Source organism: Oncorhynchus kisutch, linkage group LG4, assembly GCF_002021735.2.
Source record: "Oncorhynchus kisutch isolate 150728-3 linkage group LG4, Okis_V2, whole genome shotgun sequence".
NCBI classification, from domain to species: domain Eukaryota; kingdom Metazoa; phylum Chordata; class Actinopteri; order Salmoniformes; family Salmonidae; genus Oncorhynchus; species Oncorhynchus kisutch.
This window is the reverse complement of record NC_034177.2, coordinates 81688523-81702125: the sequence shown is the minus strand read 5'-3', so window position 1 is coordinate 81702125 and position 13603 is coordinate 81688523. Positions and strand designations below refer to the sequence as shown.

At 43.2% G+C, this 13603-nt stretch overlaps 1 protein-coding gene across 2 annotated transcripts in view; it reads right to left on the bottom strand.

Annotated features, from left to right (window-relative positions):
- LOC109890065 (E3 ubiquitin-protein ligase MARCH8-like) overlaps positions 1-13603 on the bottom strand; it is a 135077-nt gene that overhangs the window by 68392 nt on the left and 53082 nt on the right. The window lies entirely within an intron of this gene.

The window sequence follows — 13603 nt, the reverse complement described above, 5'->3', positions numbered from 1 at the left end:
TCTGAAAATGCTCCCTACTGAATCAATCCATGGTTTGTGACATCACTGTGAGATGCAACTAAATCCTTCCACATCATTATCATTAACAATTAACTTTTCCTAATGCTATAATTGGGTGGACATTTTAAATAACAAACAGAGGAAGAGTTGTTGTCCATGAATAACATACTGGCCAACTGAGAATGAGGAGAGAGGAGCAGGTCAACTGCCACATACTGCCAGACAAGACTAAAGGAAAGTGTGTGTGTCTGTGTGTGTGTCTGTGTGTGTGTGTGTCTGTGTGTGTGTGTGTGTGCGTGTGTGTCTGCATGTGTGCTCCTGTGCCCAGGGGATATTTGGTTGAGGTCCAGACTAGTCCACTAATTGAGCCTGGTAATGGGGTCCACAGGGAGACATAGTGTGGTAGACAGACTGTAATTAACTGAGATCGACTCCCAAATAACACCCTATTCCCTATATAGTGCACTAGTTTTGACTATAGGCCTATGGTCCTTGGTCAAAAACAGTGCACTATATAGAGAATGGGTTGCCATTTGTGACTCATCCTGGTACTGCGTTGGCCATCACTCTCCTTACATGAGGTGGAATTGGAGACCGAGGGGAACATGCTACTAGGCTACTGAGAAGACAGTCTTACATAAAGAATGTATTGGATACGAGAAAGGGAACATGGTTCTACACTGAAAAAAAATGTAAACGCAACATGTAAAGTGTTGGTCCCATGTTTCATAAGCTAAAATAAAATATCCCAGAAATGTTCCATATGCACTGTCGTGATGTGACTTTCATTAATCTGATGACTGTTATGTATCAAATCAACTAACTATGTTTAATCGATTAAATCAATCAGGTAACAATTAACTCATTAGGATTTGGAGCACCATGGAAGAAGTTGTTTAACGACTTACCATCTCCCGAATTAAACTCTAGATATAAGATATATCAAATAAGTAATTTATTAATCAATACCTTATATCAGTCTCATAATTCTGAACATCGCATACTCCTTGCATCTGCACAAAACTCAGCTTTTACTGATCATTCCGTACCACACCAATTCATTTAATTCTTTATTTACTAACTAACTAAATGATAACTCAGGATTCATACACAGTATAGGTTATTGATTAGAAACTTAATACGATGGAAACAGGTCCCTAGTGAACTAATGACAACATGACTGCTTGTTTATCAAAAGAGGGAGGAGTAAAGAGGAACAAAGGGAGAAAGAAAGAGAGAAACTTATACACTTGGAACTACGCTCACAGTAATCATAATACTTTGCCCCGAACTGCCACCCGTTTGGGGTAAAGAAATAATGAATGTATTTACGTCTTTGAATGTCGTTCTTCATCGTGTATCTCTGTTGGACCCAGGCCTTCGTGAAAAGGGTTCTGTTGGACCTTCTCCCAAGCTCAAGTGAAAGGTTCTGATTGTCCGCAAGAGGTCACAATGTCCTTCTTCTTCGTTGTCCGTGGCTTCAATGCCTTGTCCTGTAGTCTTAAGCAGAACTAACAGGATAGTGTTTGCTTTCAGCCGTTCTGGAAGAGTGGTCCTCTGAAGACCGCTAAATCAGGCGTCTCGGTGATCCCTAGTGGGGTGATGAGAGCAGTGTAGTCGACGATGCTTTGAAGAGAGTAACAGGATGGTCCTACTTAAATTCACCTTCTCAGATACAGTACTTAGAACAGCTACTCAGCCGTAACATTGGTTGTTAGAGAGGCTACTTTGTCATCTTCACCTTGATTTTCAGGGTCGTAACCAATGGAGACCTAAGCTGCAGCTTGAGTCCTTCTGGTCTGATATGTTAATTATCAACTCATCTTTTATACACTCTGGCAAAAAGGTGGCGTTTCCATCATGCTGACACACTGTCTGAGCTCCCTCGGGCGTGGCTACTTACTGGGCAAAGTATCATCAAAACTATGATCTCATTAGAAAACTAAAATCACATTCATATCTTAACAAAAATACTCTCATCATCCTTGAAATTCCTACCCAACATAAAGGAGGAGAACCGGACGTATACAGTGTGTATACTGTTCGAGTTACAATAATCTCATTCTAACATTTTTTGCACAATGTTTAATGACATCACAAATTAGACATTTGTTTTCCTTAGACCATCTCTCATCATTCCCCACATTTGGATGTTAAACACTGGATGTCCCAGTGTTCCCTTTTGGACGTTAAAGTTTTTGGGCGGCAAAATGACTCTGTAACAAAGAGATTCCAATCACCACTACTGAAGACCAAAAAAAAAGAGTCCTCTGCTGCATACAATTTACGACCGGGTGTGAGGTGTCATATAACTCCCACATCAATCCCTCCTCCCCTCTGCGGGTGAGAGTGGTCTGGTGGAAGTCAGATCCATTGTAAACCTGATCTCTGAGTCATGACAGCACAAAAAGCTTATTTTTGATGGCAGGAGGGAGGTGATATCAGCCGAGAAAGTATATCAGCCAAGATTCCTATAAAGTACAGTGTATAACCTGTATCACTTACATAAATAGATTTCAAACCCTTCTTGAAGATTTCAGACTTCTTGTTAATATTTCCATATAATCTCATCTACACTGAACAAAAATATAAACGCAACATGTAAAGTGTTGGTCACATGTTTCATGAGCTGAAAGAAAAGATCCCAGTTCCATACTCACAAGAAGCTTATTTCTATCATATTGTGTGCATACATTTGTTTACATCCCTGTTGGTGAGCATTTCTCCTTCGCCAAGATAATCCATCCACCTGACAGGTGTGGCATATCAGGAAGCTGATTAAACAGCATGCACAGGTGCATCTTGTGCTGGGGACAATAAAAGGCACAAAACACAATGCCGCAGATGTCTCAAATTTTGAGGGAGTGTACAATTGGCATGCTGACTGCAGGAATGTCCACCAGAGCTGTTTTTCTACCATAAATGTTCTACCATAAGCCGCCTCTAATGTCATTTTAGAGAACTTGACAGTACGTCCAATCGGCCTCAAAATCGCAGACCATGTGTATGGTATCGTATGGGTGAGCGGTTTGTTGTTGTGAACAGAGTGCCCCCCTGGTAGCGGTGGGGTTATGGTATGGGCAGGCATAAGCTACAGACAACGAACACAATTGCATTTTATCCATGGCAATTTGAATGCACAGAGATACCATGATGAGATCCTGAGGCCCATTGTCGTGCCATTCTTCTACCACCATCACCTCATGTTTCAGCATGATAGTGTACGGTCCCATGTCAGATCTGTATACAATTGCTGGAAGCTGAAAATGTCCCAGTTCTTCCATGGTCTGCATATTCACCATACATGTCACCCGTTGAGCATGTTTGGGATGCTCGAGATCAAAGTGTATGACAGCGTGTTCCAGTTCCCACCAATGTCCAGCAACTCTGCACAGCCATTGAAGAGGAGTGGGACAACATTCCACTGGCCACAATCAACAGCCTGATCAACTCTATGCGAAGGAGATGTGTCACACTGCATGAGGCAAATGTTGGTGATACCAGATACTGACTGGTTTTCTGATCCATGCTCCAACCTTTTTATTAAGGTATCTGTGACCAACAGAAATCCATAGATTAGGGTTTAATGAATTTATTTAAATTGACTGATTTTCTTATATGAACTGTAACTCAGTAAAATCTTTGAAATTGTTGCATGTTGCGTTTATATTTTTGTTCAGTATAAATAAACCAGAATAATTTGGAGACTTATTGGACAATGGATCTTTGCATGGGAGCAGACGTGTAGTGGCTAACAGTGTTGTGCAAGTATGGTAAGCATGGAATTCCCCTACAGGAATAATGCTTTGCATTCCCCAAATAGGGGATCTTCTGCTTTCTCAACTCTCTCACCGCATTTCTGTGAGCGTAACATGAGAACTTCCAGAATGACCACAGGGGATGTTTCTCATCACATACATTTACAGAATATCACAATGCCCATGTCGTAATCCTCAATCTTTCTCACCGACACACCATTTCCTGCATATCAGATCAGTCGGTTATAAAACATAAAAACATGCCACAGACGCATTGCCCTTCTGGTGTGTGTGTGTCTGTGAGTGTGTGTAGAGTACATGTGTGTACATGTGTGTTTGTATGCGTGTGTGTTATGTGTGCTGTGTGTGTACACTGAGCCAGGGCAGCAGGGGGCGGCGCAGCAGGCTGGGTGAGATAATCCTACTGCTGTTCTGTCAGCTGCTCAGTAGAAGGCAACAGATTGACACAACACTGATCTAAGGTCAGATTTAGCATTGTTCATCCCAATAGTTCTGGTTACGGCTTGAGAGTTGTTTTGTAGCTCATGTAGGTAAGAAAAATGCAGGCAGCGCCATATTGACACTTAACAAAAATATAAGCGCAACATGTAAAGTGTTGGTCCCATTTTTCATGAGCTGAAATAAAAGATCCCAGAAATTTTCCATATGTACAAAAAGCATATTTCTCAAAAATATTGTGCACAAATTTGTTTACATCCCTGTTAGTGAACATTTCTCCTTTACCAAGATAATTCATATACCTGACAGGGGCATATCAAGAAGCTGATTAAACAGCGTGATCATTACACAGGTGAACTCTAAAATGTGCAGTTTTGTCGCACAACACAATGCCACAGATGTCTCAAGTTTTGACGGTGCGTGAAATTGGCACGCTGACTGCAGGGATGTCCACCAGAGCGGTTGCCAAATAATTGAATGTTAATTTTTCTACCATAAGCGACCTCCAACTTCATTTTAGAGAATTTGGCAGTACATCCAACCGGCCTCACAACCACAGACCACATGCTACCATGCCAGACCAGGACCTCCACATCCGGCTTCTTCACCTGCGGGATCGTCTGAGGAGAAGGAGGGGAGTATTTCCGAGGAGTATTTATGTCTGTAACAAAACCCTTTTGTGGGGAAAAACTCATTCTGATTGGCTGGGCCTAGCTCCCCAGTGGGTGGACCTGGCTCCCAAGTGGGATGGGCCTAAGCAGCGCGCTCTGGCTCTGAGCATCACAAGTTTGCACCCAGTACTGGTCAATCGTTTGAAAAATAATTGTGAGCTCAGAGGAAGGCCTATTAAAAAATCAACATTTTCAGAACCTTTTCAAACCTCCGAAATCGCTGTCTATTTCGAGTGATCAGGCCTCATCTGACACCAAACGGCCTCAATTATGCTGACAGCACAAATACAACAAAGCTTTACCACAGATAAAACAATGCTACAGATTATTTCACCAGATGTTTAAATGTGAAGCATCCGGTTGGCGTTTCCACTCACAACCAGATATGGCAGTGAGAGGAAGCCAAATGGCAAGCAGTGGGAGAAGATGGAACTAGATGGATTTTGGCCGACATTCTGATCATTTACTCATTGATGAAACATTTGATCTCAATACAGTTTTCTGTTCCCAAAACTACAATCTGTTACAAACAGAGTTGACAAAGTTTTGTAGACTTTACCCTTAGCCAAAGTTTTTTTTTAAATTGCATTGTTTAGGAGACAACAAAGCTTTTAAACAGTATCAATCAAAGCCTCTCATGTATTCTAGACATATTTTATCCTATTCAATCCAAAGTGTAACATATTTCCCCTTTCTCACAGTGAGTGAGGATAGTAATGTGTGTGTGTGTGTGTGTGTGTGTGTGTGTGTGTGTGTGTGTGTGTGTGTGTGTGTGTGTGTGTATCGGTCTGCCCTACTAATCAATAACCCTGGTCACTGTGTCACCGTCTCTCCTTCTCTGTTGAAACACTCAAGTCTTCCCTTCTCTGGTCTATTTAAAGTGAAACTTGAAACTCATTCACTTACTGCTTATGTCTGCCAGTTAGGCTCTACACCCCTTGTAAAGCGGACGAATGTGCTTCATTTTAAGAAGTTATTTGGCCACTTTAGTTATCGAAACATATACTGTAGTGCGACTATGATTTGAAAGTCGCACAAAAAAAGGCATTGTTTCTTTCCTTACGTTGGGCATCATTTAGAAGTAATAATATATAATTCAGGGATAGGAAAATATTGTCACCCATCAGACTATTCTTGATTTAATCTTGTCTTTACATATACTAAATAATATATTTGTGAAATTTGTTTAATTTAGAATGAACCATTAGCATGCACCCATCTCGAAACATGGACAGGGGAAAAAATACAAATACTATGTACTTAAATAGTGAATGGAGGATGCTTTTCCTGTGGCTCATTTTATTGCCATTACATTTGCATTGATGTCAGAGTGATTAGAGGGACAATAGAGTGCAAGTACCAGGCAGTTACCATGTTTGGTAGGCTACTAATGAACATTAGCAGCATCAGAGCTTGGAGAAGCCTAATTACCGGGACTAAATGGTCATGCGGAATTTGACTGCCTTCATGACTCGTGGCTGCGGGTGTGGTGGTAATACAGTCACCGCAATAGCCTTACCTGATCCCCTGTTCTCCTCCGTCCCTCCCCTGTTCTCCTCCGTCCCTCCCCTGTTCTCCTCCGTCCCTCCCCTGTTCTCCTCCGTCCCTCACCTGTTCACCCACATTCCTCACCTGTTCACCCACATTCCTCCCCTGTTCACCCACATTCCTCCCCTGTTCACCCGCATTCCTCCCCTGTTCACCCACATTCCTCCCCTGTTCACCCACATTCCTCACCTGTTCACCCACATTCCTCACCTGTTCACCCACATTCCTCACCTGTTCACCCACATTCCTCACCTGTTCACCCACATTCCTCACCTGTTCACGCCCCATTCCTCCCCATGAGGTCCAGACTCATTTAGCACCTTGAAATATGGTCCACAGCAGCACATTTCCAACTCGTCCATCTGTTTGGCTGTACATAGCGTGTCCTCTGGTGCCTGTCACTATTACAGTAGCTGGTTTACAGTGGAAAGTACGCTGTGACGACAGAAGTAGTTCAGAAGTCTGTAAAAGGTCATGGAAACTCTCCCAACACTTGGATGTTGAACTCTTGAACTCTATGGCGTAGGCAGTAAATAATGTACAGTACGTGTCATGTACTGTGTCATGTAAAACGTGTACGTGTCATGTAAGATGACTCTGGAGAAGAAGGCAGACATTTTATGTACCCTCAGCCGATTGTGTTTTTTGTTTGTTTATTTGCAACTTATTTTTTAAACTTAATTTGTACATAATGTTGCCGTTACCATCTCTTATGACTGAAAATAACTTCTAGATATCAGGACTGCGATTACTCACCATGGACAAGCAGAATCCTTTATTTCCCTTTCATGACTCTGACGAGCCCGACGCGAAGGACATGCTGCTTCCTCGGGAGCAGGACCCGATCTCTGTGATCTGCTTGAAGCCTTCTGAGAATTTGTAGGCAATCGAATAAACCCCCACTTCCCTCTATTCTGCTAGGATATGGGCAATCTTTGGAGAATAAAATGGACGAGTTACGAGGAAGATTAAACTACCAACGGGACATTAAAAACTGTAACATCTTACACTTCACGGAGTCGTGGCTGAACGACAACAATATCAACATACAGCTGGCTGGTTATATGCTGTATCGCCAGGAAAGAACAGCGGCGTCTGGTAAGACAAGGGGCGGCGGTCTATGTATTTTTGTAAACAACAGCTGGTGCACGATATCTAAGTAAGCCTCCAGCTATTGCTCGTCTGAGGTAGAGTATCTCATGATAAGCTGTAGGCCACACAACCTACCGAGAGAGTTTTCATCTGTATTCTTTGTAGCTGTTTTACATATCACCACAGTCAGAGGCTGGTACTAAGACAACATTGAATGAGCTTTATTCCTCCATAAGCAAACAAGAAAACGCTCACCCAGAAGCGGCACTCCTAGTAGCTGGGGACTTTAATGCAGGGAAACTTAAATCCGTTTAACCAAATTTCTATCAGCATGTTAAATGTGCAACTAGAGGAAAAATAACTCTGGCCATTCCGATTAATCGATTAATTAGGGCCGAATTCAAGTTTTCATAACAATCGTAAATCAGCATTTTTTTATTATATATATTTTTACAACTTTATTTAACTAGGCAAGTCAGTTAAGAACACATTCTTATTTTCAATGACGGTCTAGGAACGGTGGGTTAACTGCCTTTTTCAGGGGAAGAACGACAGATTTTTACCTTGTCAGCTCAGGGATTCAATCTTGCAACCTTACGGTTAACTAGTCCAACGCTCTAACCACCTGCCTCACGAGGAGCCTGCCTGTTATGCCTATGCAGTAAGAAGCCAAGGTAAGTTGCAAGCTAGCATTAAACTTATCTTGTAAAAAACTATCAATCAATCATAATCACTTGTTAACTACGAGCCTACCAGACGAGCTAAACTACTTCTATGCTCGCGTCGAGGCAAATAACACTGAAACACGCATGAGAACATTAGCTGTTCCGGAAGACTGTGTGATCAGGCTCTCCACAGCCGATGTGAGTAAGACCTTAAAACAGGTCAAGATTCACAAGGGCGCAGGGCCAGGCGGATTACCAGGACGTGTAATGCGAGCATGCCCTGACCAACTGGCAAGTGTCTTCACTGACATTTTCAACCTCTCCCTGTCCGAGTCTGTAATACCAATATGTTTTAAGCAGACCACCATAGTCCCTGTGCCCAAGAACACTAAGGTAACCTGCCTATACAACTACCAACCCGTAGCACTCACGTCTGTAGCCATGAAGTGCTTTGAAAAGCTGGCATGGCTCACATCAACACCATCATCCTAGAAACCCTAGACCCATTCCAATTTGCATACCGCCCCAACAGAGCCACAGATGATGCAAACTCAATTGCACACCTCACTGCCCTTTCCCACCTTGACAAAAGGAACACATATGTGAGAATGTTATAGCCAGCAGCATAGCACCCTGCATCCCACTGCTGGCTTGCTTCTGAAGCTAAGCAGGGTTGGTCCTGGTCAGTCCCTAGATGGGAGACTAGATGCTGCTGGAAGTGGTGTTGGAGGACCAGTAGGAGGACCTCTTTCCTCAGGTCTAAAATAAATATCCCAATGCCCCAGCCCTGTGTAGGGTGCGGTCTTTCGGATGGGATGTTAAACGGATCCTGACTCTCTGTGGCCACTAAAGATCCCATGGCACTCATCGTAAGAGTAGGGGTGTTAACCCCGGTGTCCTGGCTAAATTCCCAAGCTGTCCCTCATACCATCACCGTCCCCAGCTTCCAATTGGCTCATTCATCCCCCTCCTCTCCTCTGTAACTATTCCCCAGGCCGTTGCTGTAAATGAGAATGTGTTCTCAGTCAACTTACCTGGTAAAATAACGGTAAAATATAAATAAATTGACTACAGCTCAGCGTTCAATACCATAGTACCCTCAAAGTGCCCCCATAGTGCCCTCATAGTGCCCTCCCCGAGCTGACAAGGTACAAATCGGTCGTTCTGCCCCTGAACAGGCAGTTAACCCACTGTTCGTAGGCCGTCATTGAAAATAAGAATTTGTTCTTAACTGACTTGCCTGGTTAAATAAAGGTATACATTTTTAAAAAAAAGCTCATCAATAAACTAAGAACCCTGGGACAACTGGATCCTGTACTTCCTGACGGGCCACCCCCCAGGTGGTAAGGGTAGGTAACAAAACATTCCGCCACGCTGATCCTCAACACAGGGACACCTCAGGGGTGAGTGCTCAGTCCCCTCCTGTACTCCCTGTTCACTCATGACTGCATGGAAAGGCACAACTATAACACCATCATTAAATTTGCTAATGACACAACATTGGTAGGCCTGATCAACGATGAGACCTCCTACAGGGAGGAGGTCAGAGACCTGGCCGTGTGGTGCCAGGACAACAACCTCTCCCTCAACATGATCAAGACAAAGGAGTTGATTGTGGACTACAGGAAAAAGAGGACCGAGCACACCCCTATTCTCATCGGCGGGGCTGCAGTGGAGCAGGTTGAGAGCTTCAAGTTTCTTGGTGTCCACATCACCAACAAACTAACATGGTCCAAACACACCAAGACAGTTGTGAAGAGGACACGACAAAACCTATTCCCCCTCAGGAGACTGAAAATAATTTGCATGGGTCCTTAAATCCTCAAAAGGTTCTACAGCTGCACCATCGAGAGCATCCTGGTTGCATCACTACCTGGTATGGCAACTGCTCGGCCTCCGACCGCAAGGCACTATAGAGGGTAGTGTGAACGGCCCAGTACATCACTGGGCCATAAGACTCCTGAACATCTCGTCAAATGGCTACCCAGACTATTTGCAGTCCTCAACCCCTCTTTACACCACTGCTACTCTCTGCTGTTATCTATGCATAGTCACTTAAATAACTCTACCTACATGTACCTCAACTAACCGGTGCCTCCCCAAATTGGCACTGTATATAGTTTCGCTATTGTTTTTTACTGCTGCACTTGAATTACTTTAATTTTTTAAAACTGCATTGTTGGTTAGGGGCAAGAATTTCACTGTTGTATTCGGCGCATGTGACAAATAAAATTTGATTGATTTGATGTTCTGTCATCTATACAGTTTGTTGAGTATCAGTTGAGTATCAGTCACATGCCTGAGTTGTCCTTACCTACGGTAGTTACAATACAACTCTCAAGGATGGGATGAACAATGCTAAATCTGACCTTAGATCAGTGTTGTGTCAATCGGATGACTTCTACTGAGCAGCTGACAGAACAGCAGTAAGATTATCTCATCCAGCCTGCTGCTCAGTGTACACACACACACACACACACACAATCTGTCACATCCTGTCGTCTCTTTAGTACTTGTCATCTGTCTGTGTGCCAGATGATTGGCAGGTGACTCTGTTGGAGCTGTTTGTCTCCTAGATGCTCGCTAACGTCTCAGTACATTTATCACGTCTCCTGTTGGGTTAGCATAGCACCCTGTCACTCACTGGAGCTACCTACTCTGTTGCTCTGAATACCTGAGCAGAGACCATGATATTGGTGTCAGACCAACACATTTCTTCAGAGCTAACATCACACGTATGAATGACATCATCTCCTCACACCACTCCCTAAATCAGTTCAAATAGGATCTTTTCTGGATCTACTCTGCCTGAAGATACAGTATGAGGATCTACTCTGCCTGAAGATATAGTATGAGGATCTACTCTACCTGAAGATACAGTATGAGGATCTACTCTACCTGAAGATACAGTATAAGGATTTACTCTGCCTGAAGATACAGTATGAGGATCTACTCTACCTGAAGATACAGTATGAGGATCTAGGAGCCTGAAAATATAGTATGATGATCTACTCTGCCTGAAGATACAGTATGAGGATTTACTCTGCCTGAAGATACAGTATGAGGATCTAGGAGCCTGAAGATACAGTATGAGGATCTACTCTACCTGAAGATAGAGTATGAGGATCTACTCTGCCTGAAGATAGAGTATGAGGATCTACTCTGCCTGAAGATAGAGTATGAGGATCTAGGAGCCTGAAGATACAGTATGAGGATCTACTCTGCCTGAAGATACAGTATGAGGATCTACTCTGCCTGAAGATAGAGTATGAGGATCTACTCTACCTGAAGATACAGTATGAGGATCTACTCTACCTGAAGATATGAGGATCTACTCTACCTGAAGATATGAGGATCTACTCTGCCTGAAGATAGAGTATGAGGATCTAGGAGCCTGAAGATACAGTATGAGGATCTACTCTGCCTGAAGATACAGTATGAGGATCTACTCTGCCTGAAGATAGAGTATGAGGATCTACTCTGCCTGAAGATAGAGTATGAGGATCTACTCTGCCTGAAGATAGAGTATGAGTCAAGAAAGGGAAGGAGGGTTAAGATTAAATCTAATGTTATTTGTCACATGCTCCGAATACAACTGGTGCAGACTTTACCGTGAAATGCCCTTCCCAACGACACAATGTTAAAAAATAAATAATTCATATAAAATGTTTAATTAAAATACACAAGAATCAAGCTACATACAGGGAGTACCAGTACCAGATCAATGTGTAGGGGTACAAGGTATTTGAGGTAGATACACTACATGGCCAAACATATGTGGACATCTGCTCGTCGAGCATCTCATTCCAAAATCATGGGCTTTAATATGGAGTTGGTCCCCCCTTTTCTACTATAACAGCCTCCACTCTTCTGGGAAGACTTTCCTCTAGATGTTGGGATATTGCTACAGGGACTTATAGCCACAAGACCATTAGTGAGGTCGGGCACTGATTTTGGGCGATTAGGCCTGGCTCGCAGTTGACGTTCCAATTCATCCCAAAGGTATTTGATGGGGTTGAGGTCAGGGCTCTTCTTCAACGATCTTGACAAACCATTTCTGTATGGACCTTGTGCATGGGGGCAGTAAAGGGCCTTCCCCAAACTGTTGCCACGAAGTTGGAAGCACAGAATCATCTAGAATGTCATTCTATGCTGTTAAGATTTCCCTTCACTGAAACTAAGGGACCTAGCCCAAACCATGAAAAACAGCCCCAGACCATAATTATTTCTCCACCTAACTTTACATTTGGCACTATGCATGGGGGCAGGTAGCGTTCTCCTGGCATCCGCCAATCCCAGATTTGTCCGTCGGGCTGCCAAATGGTGAAGCGGGATTCATCATTCCAGAGAGCGCGTTCCCACAGCTCCAGTAGAGCAGAAATTTGACCAACTGACTTGTTGGAAAGGTGGCATCCTATGACATTGCAGATCCTCGACTTCGGCGATGTCATGTACAAAATGGCTTCCAATATTCTACTCAGCAAACTGGATGCGGTTTTTCACAGTGCCATCCGCTTTGTTACTAAAGCACCTTATACCACCCACCACTGTGACCTGTATGCTCTAGTCGGCTGGCCCTCGCTACATATTCGTCGCCAGACCCACTGGCTCCAGGTCATCTACAAGTCCATGCTAGGTAAAGCTCCGCCTTATCTCAGTTCACTGGTCACGATGGCAACACCCACCCGTAGCACACGCTCCAGCAGGTGTATCTCACTGATCATCCCTAAAGCCAACACCTCATTTGGCCGCCTTTCCTTCCAGTTCTCTGCTGCCTGTGACTGGAACGAATTGCAAAAATCGTTGAAGTTGGAGACTTTTATCTCCCTCACCAACTTTAAACATCTGCTATCTGAGCAGCTAACCGATCGCTGCAGCTGTACATAGTCCATCGGTATATAACCCACCCAATTTACCTACCTCATCCCCATGCTGTTTTTATTTATTTACTTTTCTGCTCTTTTGCACACCAGCATCTCTGCCTGCACATGACCATCTGATCATTTATCACTCCAGTGTTAATCTGCTAAATTGTAATTATTCGCCTACCTCCTCATGCCTTTTGCACACAATGTATATAGACTCTTTTTTTAATTAAAAAAATAATTATTATTGACTTGTTATTGACTTGTTTATTATTTACTCCATGTGTAACTCTGTGTTGCTGTCTGTTCACACTGCTATGCTTTATCTTGGCCAGGTCGCAGTTGTAAATGAGAACTTGTTCTCAACTAGCCTACCTGGTTAAATAAAGGTGAAATAAAAAAATAAAAAATAAATTACCACGTTATAAGTCAATGAGCACTTCAGTAAGGTCATTCTACTGCCAGTGTTTGTCTATGGAGATTGTATGGCTGTGTGCTCTGTCAGCAACGAGTGTGGCTGAAATAGCAGACTAATTTGAATGTGT